The sequence below is a fragment of the Cavia porcellus genome, unplaced genomic scaffold, assembly GCF_034190915.1.
Source record: "Cavia porcellus strain 051 isolate PalLab524CR breed Dunkin Hartley unplaced genomic scaffold, mCavPor4.1 scaffold_10, whole genome shotgun sequence".
In the NCBI taxonomy this organism is placed as follows: Eukaryota; Metazoa; Chordata; class Mammalia; order Rodentia; family Caviidae; genus Cavia; species Cavia porcellus.
The window spans coordinates 72165902-72178941 of record NW_026947493.1 but is presented as its reverse complement, the minus strand read 5'-3'; the positions used below and the strand labels follow the sequence as shown (position 1 = coordinate 72178941).

General features: G+C 31.2%; 1 protein-coding gene across 12 annotated transcripts in view; it reads right to left on the bottom strand.

The window, feature by feature from the left end:
* The window catches only part of Vps13b (vacuolar protein sorting 13 homolog B), a 683809-nt gene that overhangs the window by 390412 nt on the left and 280357 nt on the right, over positions 1-13040 (bottom strand). The gene's annotated exons all lie outside the window — the stretch shown is intronic.

The window sequence follows — 13040 nt, the reverse complement described above, 5'->3', positions numbered from 1 at the left end:
TCCCTTTATGAAAATTCATTAAGCAGGTATTTAATTTAATCATCTTTTCAGTATAAAATTAATAATCCATAAATATGTTTCTTCAAAACAACTGATAGTAAATGCATACTACCTTATGAAATTTACTGATTATAAATAGTTACACACAGAATAATTTTTTTTTGGTCTTTTTCCTTTTTTATTGGTACCAGGGATCGAACTCACGACTGCCTGCTTGCAAGGCAGGTGCTTATGCCACTGAGCTAAATCCCCAGCCCCTATACACAGAATAATTTTTAAAAAGTGATTTTGGTGGTAACCAAAGAAATACATAAAAGGTATATTTATTTCTTAATGAAATGTGATATTCTACTATATTATTAAAATATTTTCTCAATCACACAAATTTAACTATTGAAAGATAATAGAAATTACTTAATTTATAACAATCTATAAATTAAATTTACCTAAGTAGATGCACATATATCTTAATGTTCATACGAATATAAAATTTACACTATTTAAACTAGCATAGGATAAATAAATCAGGTCTTGACTTTCAAACAAATGAAGTTTGAAAAAAACCTAGATGCTCTCCAAAATAAATGCTACCATATTAACACCATGAAACTGACTACCATATCCACCCACACCTCCTTTCTTCACCCACCTTGGTTCACATATACACACTTAAACTAGATTTAAAATATCTTAGGTGCATCAAGCATGGACTTTTATCATTCTCTCAAGTCTAAAGGCCAGTGAACCTAACATAAATTTTTTAAAAAAATTATTAAAGAAAACTAATTAGAAGAGACTGAAAGAGATATCCAAGATCAAAACATTATAGGCAGACGAGTCAAAAATATAAATGCCCAGATTTAACAATGTGCTTGGAATTTTTGAGCATTTTCTTGTAAGGAATTTACAGAAGCAAGCATGGTCTAAGCAGACAGGAAGAAAGGTAAGAAAAGCAGATGAGGTTAGAGATACATATAAGAACCAGAAAATACAAGGTGTATATAGGTCATGGTTAATAAGAAGTTTATAGACACGGCATTATTGAACATTTGTTTTGCAGTGATTTCTCTGGATGGTATAAATAAAGTTGTCCACAAGGGTTAGGCTGTGTGAGAAGGTGGTAGCTATCGAGATAACAACAAGTGATAGAAATCTATAACCATTTCTAACATATAACTAACTGGACTTAGTAATGAACTAGATGTATACTAAGAGATAAAAAAAGAAGGTTAAATGATTTCAAGATTTAAGTCCTATGAACTAAAAGAATTGATCTGTTGGAAGAGAAGATTAGGGAGAAAAAGGAACTTGGTTTTGAACATGCTTAGTTGAGAATTTCATTAGAAATCAAGTAAAAATATCAATATGATAAACAGATAACTACAAAAAATAGAACATTATATGCTCAGATAATGCAAAGGAAAAATGTGAATAGTTTATGAGTAAAATGTCCAACCTTGATAAAAAAAACAAGGAAACAAAATTAAAGGCATCACTCAGATCTCCTTCTCATCTCGTTCTTTAGCAAACATTTTAAAAAGTTAACTTATAGGCTAAGGTAGAGCTCAGCAATGTAAGTGCCTGCTTGGCAAATGCAAGATCGCAAGTTCGATCCTTGGTACCAAAAAAAAGGTTGATGGGAATAAATAGTATAGAGATGGTCTGGGTAGTGGAATTACAATGGGGAAAGAGAAATTTCAATCTATCAAAATATAAACATGTATGTTCTCTTACATACTATCTCTATGAATCTGTGATAAAAAGTACGAAAACATGAGACAATACATTCACATAATTTATAAAGATATTCAGCAAAGATGCCTCTAGCTGCAATAGCAAAAACAGGAAGGAAAGAGGGAGGAGGAGGATAAAAGACAGTAGAGAAGACAAAGAGAGAAAAGGTGAAACTTACTTTCCGGTCCATGAAAAAATGATTAATTTTATAATAGATGGATAATTCCACAGTTCAAGATGAGAGTTAAAAGTGAGGAGGAGAGTATATTTTCAGTACTTTACAAAGTGAAAAAAACTTCGTCAAAAATGTTTTTAAAGCAGTATGTAAGTTTAGGTGTAAACTTACTTTCAAATACATAAAAAAAGTTGAGGCAGAATAAAACGCAGACCTGAACAAAAATTGTCTGAGGACAATGATGTGGAATTGATGAACAATAAAGAGATGTGGGTTTTTAATTTTCTACTAAGTATATTAGCATGAATTATTTTACAAGAATTATGTATTATATATTTAAAAACACATTATTCACTTTGTATTTATTTGGACTTCTTTACTTTTTTTTTATGTTTGTAGTTCTAGGAAGAAAATGGTTATGTAAACTTGTTGACAATCTCTAACAGTTTAAATAATGGGATTAAAATGCAGACCAAATTTAAAATTTTTGAGATAGTCAGTCTAAAGAAAATCATAAAAGTTGTTCATGGTAAAATTATTTTTAAAATCTACTGCTATAAAATATTTGTGCTATATAAATATTACTGTTACAATTCAAAATACATCAAATTCATAAATGCTAACAGAGGCATTACTGTGTGATTATGAAGCAATGTTTTCAGCAATCACTAACCAAGAGTAACATGTTTATTATAAATGCTGTATTATGATAAAGTAATCGATCCCTGGTACCGATAAAAGGAAAAAGACCAAAAAAAAAAGAAAGAAAGAAATATGCAATTGATTAAAATTTTTCATTAATTAACATAAACTGGTCAGCACACCAATCCTTACCATAGGACACCTTTGTAGTGAAGAAAGGACAGTATTTTCTGTATGTAACCATATTCTACACATAGGATTTTTTTTTTCTTTTCTTTCTCTTTTTGTTTTCAGTACTAGGAATTGAACTCAAGGCTGACAGGGTATTTTATAAAATGGGCAATCTTGACCTACATTTTAATTAACTGAAAACTATTCACATCTATTATATTGCGGACTCTGCTTTAAGTACTTCAAATACAAGAAATAAACTACCATGCAGACTCTTACTATCATAATTTTCAGATAAGGAAATCTACCTTATCTTTTAGAAGTCAAAAGAAGAATATGAACCTCAGCAGCATGACTCCAGAGTTTATCATTTTAATTTTTATATTACATTGCCTCTTCTACTGTATAGACGCAGTATAATAATTTCTGGTTCTGTCAAATATATAATAAATGTATAACATTTATACTATCAACAGTGTCAAAAAAGTATAGAAAATATGATTTATTTCCAATGAAGATATACAGATCCTATTTTTTACATGATTCCAAACATATTACATATTTTTGTTAGCATCAATAAGATAACTTTATAAATAAGTTTTATTGGTTAAAATATTATTTAATATGGATGTATCACCCATAATATATATTATTATTGTGTATATGTGCATGGAAAAGAATACTACTCTTCCAGTTAGCTTGAGTTAGTGTTTTAATTATGTAATTTGTCATATGAATTCTGAAAAGCAATTTATCTGTTAATTGACAGTTTTGTAAATTGTAACAAAATGCTAATAATGTTATTGTAACAAAAAGCTAATGTTAAGATCCTATACCAATAATACTATTCAGTTTAAATGCTATAGTATAATATACAAAAAACCAAGTTACAAAAGAACTACAAATTCACAGAATAATGGTAAAAACTTTAATCATTAATTATATATAAAAAATTTAAAGGTTACCAATCTAAAACTGAATTATATGCCCCTTCTACAAAAATCAGCCTATTAGTTCTACCTTAAATGCTATTTCCTCTGGAAATGGTCATTGATTTACCAAAATTAGATTTAGTCCTTCCTCTATAATCTGACAGAAATCTGACATAATTCTATACAATGTATAATTCTTCATGGTATAACATTAAACATTTGAATGTCTCTCCAAAAGCAGCAGCAAAACACAATGACATGGGACAGCAACAAGTAAATAGTAGTCAACGGCTTAATATTAAAAACACACTCTGGATTATGTCCCCAACTACTACTACTCTTCCAGTGAGATGAATATTCTTTATGTACATATTTGTTAACATGTCACCAATTAGAAACAAATGAAAAAGCATAAAGGTCAAAATTTTAGACAGCAAAACTAAGTAACTATATTAATTATTTTTATTATTTCATATTTCAGTCAATGATTTATATTAAAATATCCCTTTGCTCTTTCAGTTAAAAGTTGAATTGAAACGTGGTAACAAAAAAATCTCTGTTCTTATTTCAGGAGTTTGTGTAATGATGTCAATGGTTAAATGGTTACCACTAAATACCCAATTAGCATTTTTAAAGGAGGGCATCAGTTTTAACATTCAATTCAAATGACTTGTATTCTTCAGGGAAAAATTCTTGTAATAATGAGATTATCTCACAATTTTCAAAGCCTCAAAGAATATTTGGTCAGCTGCAATTGTTCTCCCAGTAAGTGCTTCTCAAAGTTAACCTCATTCCATTCTAGTTCATGTCATCTGCTACATAAAGCCCATATAGAAGATGCTATCACTATGTTAAGTCATATTTGGTACTTAGGGAATAAGAGATGTCTTTCAATAGAAGAATAATAAAATTCTTGCTATCACAAGTTTTCTTTTCAATATATAACATCTAAACACCAGTGTACATGTTTATGGACTTCCTCCAATAGACTATTCATATCAAAAGAATATTCACTTCAATGAAAGAAGAATTTGTATTTATTTTATGAAGAAATTGGTATATAGCTCAATAATCAATAAGTTATTATATTTAAGAGAAAACAAACTATATATGTGCTTGCTTGAAATTATTTTCGAATACCATGTTATTTGACATTTTTGTCAAGTAATGTACCTTTATATATAAAGTAATCACATATCTAAGTGCAAAACAAAACAAGCAAATAACAGAAATATGAGAAAACAAGGTAGCAAAGTACCTTCCCAAACTCTTAACTCCTCCAAAGCCAATTCATGAGGCATTGAAGGGAGAAAAAGCAAAAGGCACATAGCCAAATTATTCTAAAGGACGATACAAGATCTTAAAATATAGAACCATAAGGTGCTGCTTGGCTCACAGAAAATACACATCAGATGATGGAAGAAAAAATTAATCAGGAAGTGCAAAAAAGACACATTAAAAAAAAAACTAGTTGAGCTAAAAAAAACAATACAAAACACAAATGACCATTTTATCAAAGAGCTAGAATCCATAAAAAGGTTCCAAAAAGAAACCAAAGAGGCTAAAAATTATACTGAAAGAGTGGGCATCAGAAGTAGTTAAAATTAGGAGAGAATTAGAAAATATTTATGTGTACAAAACCAATTACTTACGAATACCAGCCATAAGGGAACATGAAAAATGAATTTAACAGATAGCTAGATAACATGAAGAAGATTAATCTAAGATCAAGTGGAATAAGTGAACAATCAGAAGACAGAAAAAAAAAAACCATAAAAATGTTTTATACAAAATAACGGCAGAAAACTTTACAAATACGGGGAAAAAACACACAGGTAAGTGAGGGATACAGCTACCCAATTAGCCATAATCAAAAGAGAACCTTTCCATATCACATCATAGTCAAAATATTCCAAGACCAGCACAGGTACAGAATCTTAAAAGCTATTAGACAAAAGTAATAAATCAGCTATAAAGGTAAATCCAGTAGAATTCTCAATGCAAAACTTAAAAGGCCAGGAAACATCAGAGTGAAGTATTTGAAGTCCCAAAAGATGACAACTTCCAACCCAGACTTTTTTTTATCTCTGAAAAACTTGCTTTCAAAATTGATGAATAATATATTTCCATGACAAAACCACCTCAAGAAATTCATGACCACCAAACTAGAAGTACAAAAGAGATAAGGAAGCCAAGAATAACCAAAAAATCTAACAGAAAGAATACACCAGGCAGAGTGAGCACATGACAGGCAAAGGGAGGCTAATCAAAGCAACAGGGACGTAATACAATATGCAATGACAGAAATAACTAAACACCTTCAGTATCAATTCTCAATGTAATTGGTCTCAATTCCCCAGTTCAAAGACACAGGTTAGAAGAATAGACAAAGAAACACAATCCAGCTATATGCTATACACAAGAAACACATTTAATCCAAAAATAAATAACAAATTAAAAAGGATGGGAACAATTCCATGCAGTGGGAAACTGAATAAAAACAGAAGTAGCAATGCTGATATCAAAATGAATTTCAAGCCAAACTGATCAGAAGAGGCATTGCTGAAGGAACAATTCAACAAGAACAGATAGCAATGATAAACATACATGCACCAAAGAGGGCTCAGCAGTTTAGGTGCTTCCCTGGCAAGCATGAGGTTGTGAGCTCAATTCCCAGTACCAAAAAAAAAAAGTATAAGAAATAATAGATTGATATACTCACTTTCTGGGACTCCCAAATCACATATGTACCAACCACCACTGTACCCAATTTCATAAAACAGATACTTCTGGACCTTCAGAAAAACACTAACAAAGTTCAACACAAAATCTTAACACTCCACTGTCACAAATACATCAAGTAAACAAAAAAGTCAAAAAAGAAATATCATAGTTGAAGCAAACTGCCAAACAAATGGATTTAATAGGTATCTATAGAATGTTTGCCTAACAACAAAATACACATTTACCTTAGCATCACACAGGACTTTCTCCAAACTGGGCTAGCCCATGAAGAATAATTAAGGAAATGAAAAAGAATGGAAATTATTCCATGCATATTACCTGATCACAATACAATGAAACTAGAAATCAACTGGAAAAGGAAAAATAAAAACTAAGCAAACACATGGAAAACAAACAATGTCCTCTTAAATAATCAAGGGCCAGAGAAGAAATTCGTTCCAAGAAGCAAAGAATATGCCAGGACAGCATGTCAGAAATTATGAAAAACAATGAAAACAATCCTAAGAGGACCGTTACAGTTTTTACATCAGAAAAACAGAGTAAGCTCAAACCATTACTTAATGATACATATACAGATCCAAGAAAAACAAGAAAAAACTAAACGCAAAGCTAGAACAAGGACAGAAATTATTAAGATCAGAGTGAAGAGTAATGAAATCAAGACTAAAAATAACTAATACAAAGAATCAAAAAACAGGTTCTTTGAAAGAACAAACAAAATAGACAAATTCCAAGGCAAGCTACCAGTATTACCCAACAATATAATGAAAAGAGCAATCCGTTGCAACTTGAAACGAAAAAGGCAAAATCAAAACAGATTCTCTCAAAATCCAGGTGATTAGCAACCACTTTGACATCTCACACTCTAATAAAATGGGAAATTCAGAAAAAAATTGATACAGATTCCTAGATACATATGAACTACTAAAGCTGAGAAAAGACGTAATTTTAAAAAACTGCCAACTAAGAAAAAGCATATGCTTCATGGATTCACTCCTGAATTCTACAAGAACTACAGGAAAGACATAATATCCATCCTCCTCAAACTAATGAAAGGGAAAGAGTACTCCAAAAGTCACTCCTGGAAGCTCCCATTACCCTGATTCAAAACCAGAAAAAGATCCAGAAAAAAAAAAAAAAAAAAAAGGAAAGAAAGAAAGAAAAGAAAAGAGGCTATCGAGCAATCTTTTTAATGAATTTGAATACAAAAATCCTTAACAAAATACTAGCCAAGGTTATTCAAGAAATCATGAAAAAAATCAGACATCATGACCAAATGTTCATTCAGCAATGTAGGGATGGTTCAACATACACAAATCAATAAATGTAATACAGCACATTAACAGAAACAAGGAAAAATGTCATATCATCTCAATTGATACAAAATATGATGAAGTCCAACATCCATTAATAATAAATAATGTCAAAAATAGATACAGGATGACCTTATCACAATGTGATAAAAGCTATTTATGGCAAACCAACAACCACCATCATATTAAACAGGAAGTCAAAAGCTTTCTCTCTAAAACCAAAAAATAGACAAGAATGTCTACACTGTTCAGAATAATTCTGGAAACATTAGCCAGAACAATCAGTAAAGAGCAAGAAATAAAAGGATTATGTATAGGGAAAAAAAGAAGTCAATTTGTTATTGTTTGCAGATCACATGATCCTCTACATCCAAGACAGAAAAAAAAAAAAAACTCATCAAAAATTTGTAGAACATGCAAATTCATCAGCATGTCATGATACTAAGTCAACACACAAAGACAAAAGCATTAGACAAAAGCATTTCTATATCCCACTAATAAACTCAATGAAGATGAGAAACAAATTAGGGAAACAATATCTTTAACAATGGCATCAAGAAACATTGCATAGGAATTAACCAAACCAAGAAAGTAAAAGACTTCTGCAATAAAAACTGCAGTATTTTGAAAAAGAGGATTGAAGAGGACATCAGAAAACTGAAAGAAATCCCTGTTCCTCAATAGGAATAAAAAATATAGTCAAAATAGCTATGCTTCCATAATTTATATGTAGATTCAGTGCAACCTCAAACAAAATGCTAATAGCATTCCTCACAGGACTTTTCTAAGCCCTAAAATTAACATAGAACTAGAAGAGATCTAGAATAGCAAAAGCAATTCTTGGTAACAAATGCAGTACAGGAAGAATCACAATTCCAGAATTCAAACTGTATTACAATATATCACTAAAATTTTGATAAAAGCAGCACAGTACTGCCCCCTCCAAAAAAAAAAAAGGAAAAAGAAAGACAGACAGACAGACAGACACATAGACATGAAGCTCAATGGAACAGAAATAGAGTATGTAAAAACAATTCCAAGCACAGTTAGGTACCTGATCTTAGACAAATGGGCAGTAAACTCACACTGGTGGAAGACAGCCTCTTCAATAAATGGTGCTGGGAAAATTAGCTACTCACATACAGAAAATATAAATCCATATATATCACATGTATTGAACTAAAATCAATATGAATGAATGATCTAAATAGTAAAACAGAAACACTCTTCTAAAAGGGAAAATAGAACTCTCGAAGAGATAGACAAGAACTTTCTGAACAGAACTCCAACTGCAAAAGAGATAACACAAATCCTATCAAATTAGAAAGCTACTGCATAGCAAAGTAGCAACAGGGTGAAGAGGCACCCTTTGGAATGGCAACAAACTTTTGTATGCTATTCTTTGGAGACGGGACTAATATCTAGAATATTTATAGAACCAAAAAACATTATAACTCCAAAATAAAAGACCCAGGCAATAAATGGGCACTTACACGAACAGATACTTCTCAGAAAAAAAAAAAAAAAAAAACACAAATAGCCAATAATCACATGAAAAAAATGTTCAACAACTCTGGCCACTACAGAAATGCCACTTAGCAACACTAAGATTCTATTTTACTCCAGACGGAATGGCTATCATCAAGAAATCAAAGAATAGGGCTGGGGATTTAGCTCAGAGGCATAAGTGCCTTCCTTGCAAGTGTGTGGTAGTGAGTTCGATCCCTGGTACCCATAAAAAAGAAAAAGACCAAAAACAAAAACAAAAAGAAAAAGAGAAAAGAAAGAAATCAAAGAATAACAAATGCGGCGGAGGCTGGGAGGAGGAGGGCATCTGTACATTGTTGGTGGGAATGTAAACAACACAACCATTATGGAACTCAGTAAAGCAATTCCTCAAAAAACTAAAACTAGAAAAATCTATTCAACTAAGAATTTCCCTTCTAGGAATCTTCCTGAAAAAGTTAAAGAAATTATATTATAATATGTTTATAGCAACATAATTCATAATAGCTACATATTGGAAGCAGACTATATGTCCATTGACAGATAAATAGATAAAAAGATGAGACATTTACACACAATGGAGTATATTCTACCATAAAGACGAATTAATTTATCTTTAAGAAAACTGATACACCTTGAAACTATAATGTGAAGTAAGCTAGCCACATATAATGAAATATTACATTTAATATTTAAGAACATTAAATATAGAACAAAAGAAAAACAAACCAAAGGGAAAAACAAAAGGAAGAAAAAAATGCATTGAGAAAGGAAGTGGGATAAAGAGGATGGAATTAAAATGAATTAAAATGAAAAAAGAATTAAAATGTGTTATGTACACATACCTACTCCTTATGATGAATGTAATTATGTACTCTAAACAGGTACTAATAAAAATAAAAATAATCTCAAAAAATAAAATATATATAAGATGCATACATATACACTAACCTGTATAAAACATTCAAATATTTTTATTGTTCTTTTTTAAAAATAACAAAATTAGATGGGTCATTCTAATTTGTCCTTTGATAGGAAGTTATCCATATAGTGAAATACTCAGAAACAATTAACAATAATAATGAATATAGAAATACTTAACTTTTGTTAGTAAACATTTGATCATGTGAAGACAAAAAAAAAAAAAAAAGTTATAGGCAAACAGAGAAGATGATTACTCCCAAAAAAGTTCATCAGAGAAATCTAGGATTTCTAGAAGACAAAAAGAGAAAAGTTGCAAGCTTGGGAAGAGAAAATTCCTTCAGTCCTTCAGCAGGACCTGAAGGTAGAGAGAGAGAACTGCTTCTTCACAGGTTTTCAGGAAGTGTAAGACTGAGTGAACAACCAAGATATGTAAAAGGACATACCTTCTTGGTAAGAATTTTAAAAGGTAAACCCATCAGAAGAAAAATCAAACCTTGACAAGAAATATTATGCAGTATCACATTTCACATTTTTATTTACAAAGATATTATGAGAAACTAGGATAAAGTGTTAACTGGGCTTAATGGGCTTAAATATGATATTTCATTGATAGTTTTAGTATGCAAACAACAATCTAAGAAGAGAAAAAATCACAAAATGGAGTTTACCAAAAGTTACTGTGAGAGAAAGGAAAATTAAAACATAACATAATTTTAGTGTATCAAAAATTTTTTATGAAGTAGTATGGAGCACCAATGGAAAATTAAAAACATCACATAATTTTAATGCATAAAATTTTTGAAAAGCTATGGAGCCACAATTATCATTTAGGGCTTACGCTAAGGACTAAAAATTTTGTGCTGAGCAAAAATAGACATAGTCTGTTTGGAGCTCATAAACAGAACTGTTTAGTGGTAGATTGCCAGTGATCAGTGGGATTAATATATCTAAAGAAATATTCCCTCAAAGTACAGAATGGAGGAATCAGGAATCATAGTTCTATTTGCTGCCAATTTGAGATGTATTTTAGAATCATTTTTAATATATAGGTTTCAGTTTTCTTATCTATAACTTTCAGAGGATAAACTATAATGACTGTCTAAATGTCACTGCAAAATTAGGAAGAAATACCAGGAATGCTGAAGTCACTCTAAGACTCAGGGAGGAAAAGAAAAGGAGAAAATTTGGAAAGAGGGGAAGAAAGTAAGGGACCAGGAAAAGCATGTACATGTTAACATCTTGTTGTAAGTAGTAAAGCGGCTATGAATGTTTCTCAAAAATACCCTTCAAGTTATGTGTAGGCTACCATATTAATTCATTGAGTCACTAAAATTATTTTGCTCTGGTTGCAATTCCAAAATCAGTCAAAAAAGAAACAAACCTAGAACAGAAAGTTTCAAATTCTATGACTTTTCTTAGTATCTGTACATCTAGCTAATGTTTCCACCATCAGAAATTATAGGGTAAAAAAGAAGTCAAAGTATATCCAAAGATTATCTGGAAACCTTGGAGAAGCATTAAAAATACCTAGGTGGCAACAGACCGTCTTTTGCTTGTAGCTGCAACTCTTTGGGTGACCATCACAAAATACTACTATAAATTATATGTCCTGTACTATCCTGTTCTCTATGTAACCCCTGACTATAACACTGGGTAACTTAGTGACTGAGCCAGACACTGTTGCAAAATAAATTTAAAAAGAATCAGGGATGTAGCTCACTAAGAAGGCCTTAGATACAGTCACCAGTCCAGACACAGTATACAAGCTGAGTGATCTTTAACAAACCATATCCCTCCATTCTTCCAATTCTCAGTACTCACAGGCTGGCCTTTGCAAACCCTAGTGTTAACTGCCTATTATGCTCCATTTACTCCAGACACCAGGTAAAGCTTAGAAATCTACAAATGTTCTTCATCACCTAAATTCTCCTCACCAAATAGCTCTGCAATAGCTCCCATCTGGCCACATTTGCAATATCTATAGTGAAATTTGCTATCCTTAATTTTCCCACTTCTATCAAGCCTATCAGACAGCACATCACTTTTCTGTCTCCAGTTAGAACCTGAAAGTTTATCAGATAGAAATCATGTCATATACTTCATGACGCACTTAGGACAGAGTTCAGAATGCTGCAGAAACTTACAGTATATTTATCAATACAATTTTACCTCAATATCTTAGGTTACACTTTGACTACTTTTTCCATAATTCGGTATTTTAATTCATACTTAAATTTCTGGTGGGACAGGGATATCCTAAAATATAATGTGCATCAATGAAATTGTACTATAAGCTACTAACTTCTAAATATTTAATAAATATCTTTGGAAAATCTAGGAAAAGCTATTAGAACATATAGCACATAAAGTTAAGTCAATTAAAAATCAGGAACTGAAAGTGATTAAGAAATGCAATTTTTATATTCCAAAAAAAATAGGAGTGAAAAAAAGTGAAAGAGTACAAGAGTGAAAAAGATTTTGTTCATTCACATAACTACTACTTACTGCCTGTTTGCTCAATATCACCAATTTTGTTTTTTTGCTAATATAAAAGTGAACAAGGCAGATACGATCCATGACACACATTTTAGAGGAGACTCAAAGAGGGCGTGACGAGAAACATGGTAAATTTTATTAAGAATGAGACAAAAGATGCCAAACTTGTTTATCCTGAGAAAGTGGCAAAGACCTATTTTAAAAGATAAAATAAGGAAAGTTTTTTTTACTGAAATAGTAACAACTAGATTAAGGGCTGGAATATGGAAAGTGCATAGCTCTGAAAAGAACAATACAAACAGTAAAAACAGCTATGTATGATATGACACAAGAAAAACCACAGTGCAATCAATGAGGAAAACAAAGAGGAACAGAGTAAGGAAATCTAACAGAAGATGAAAA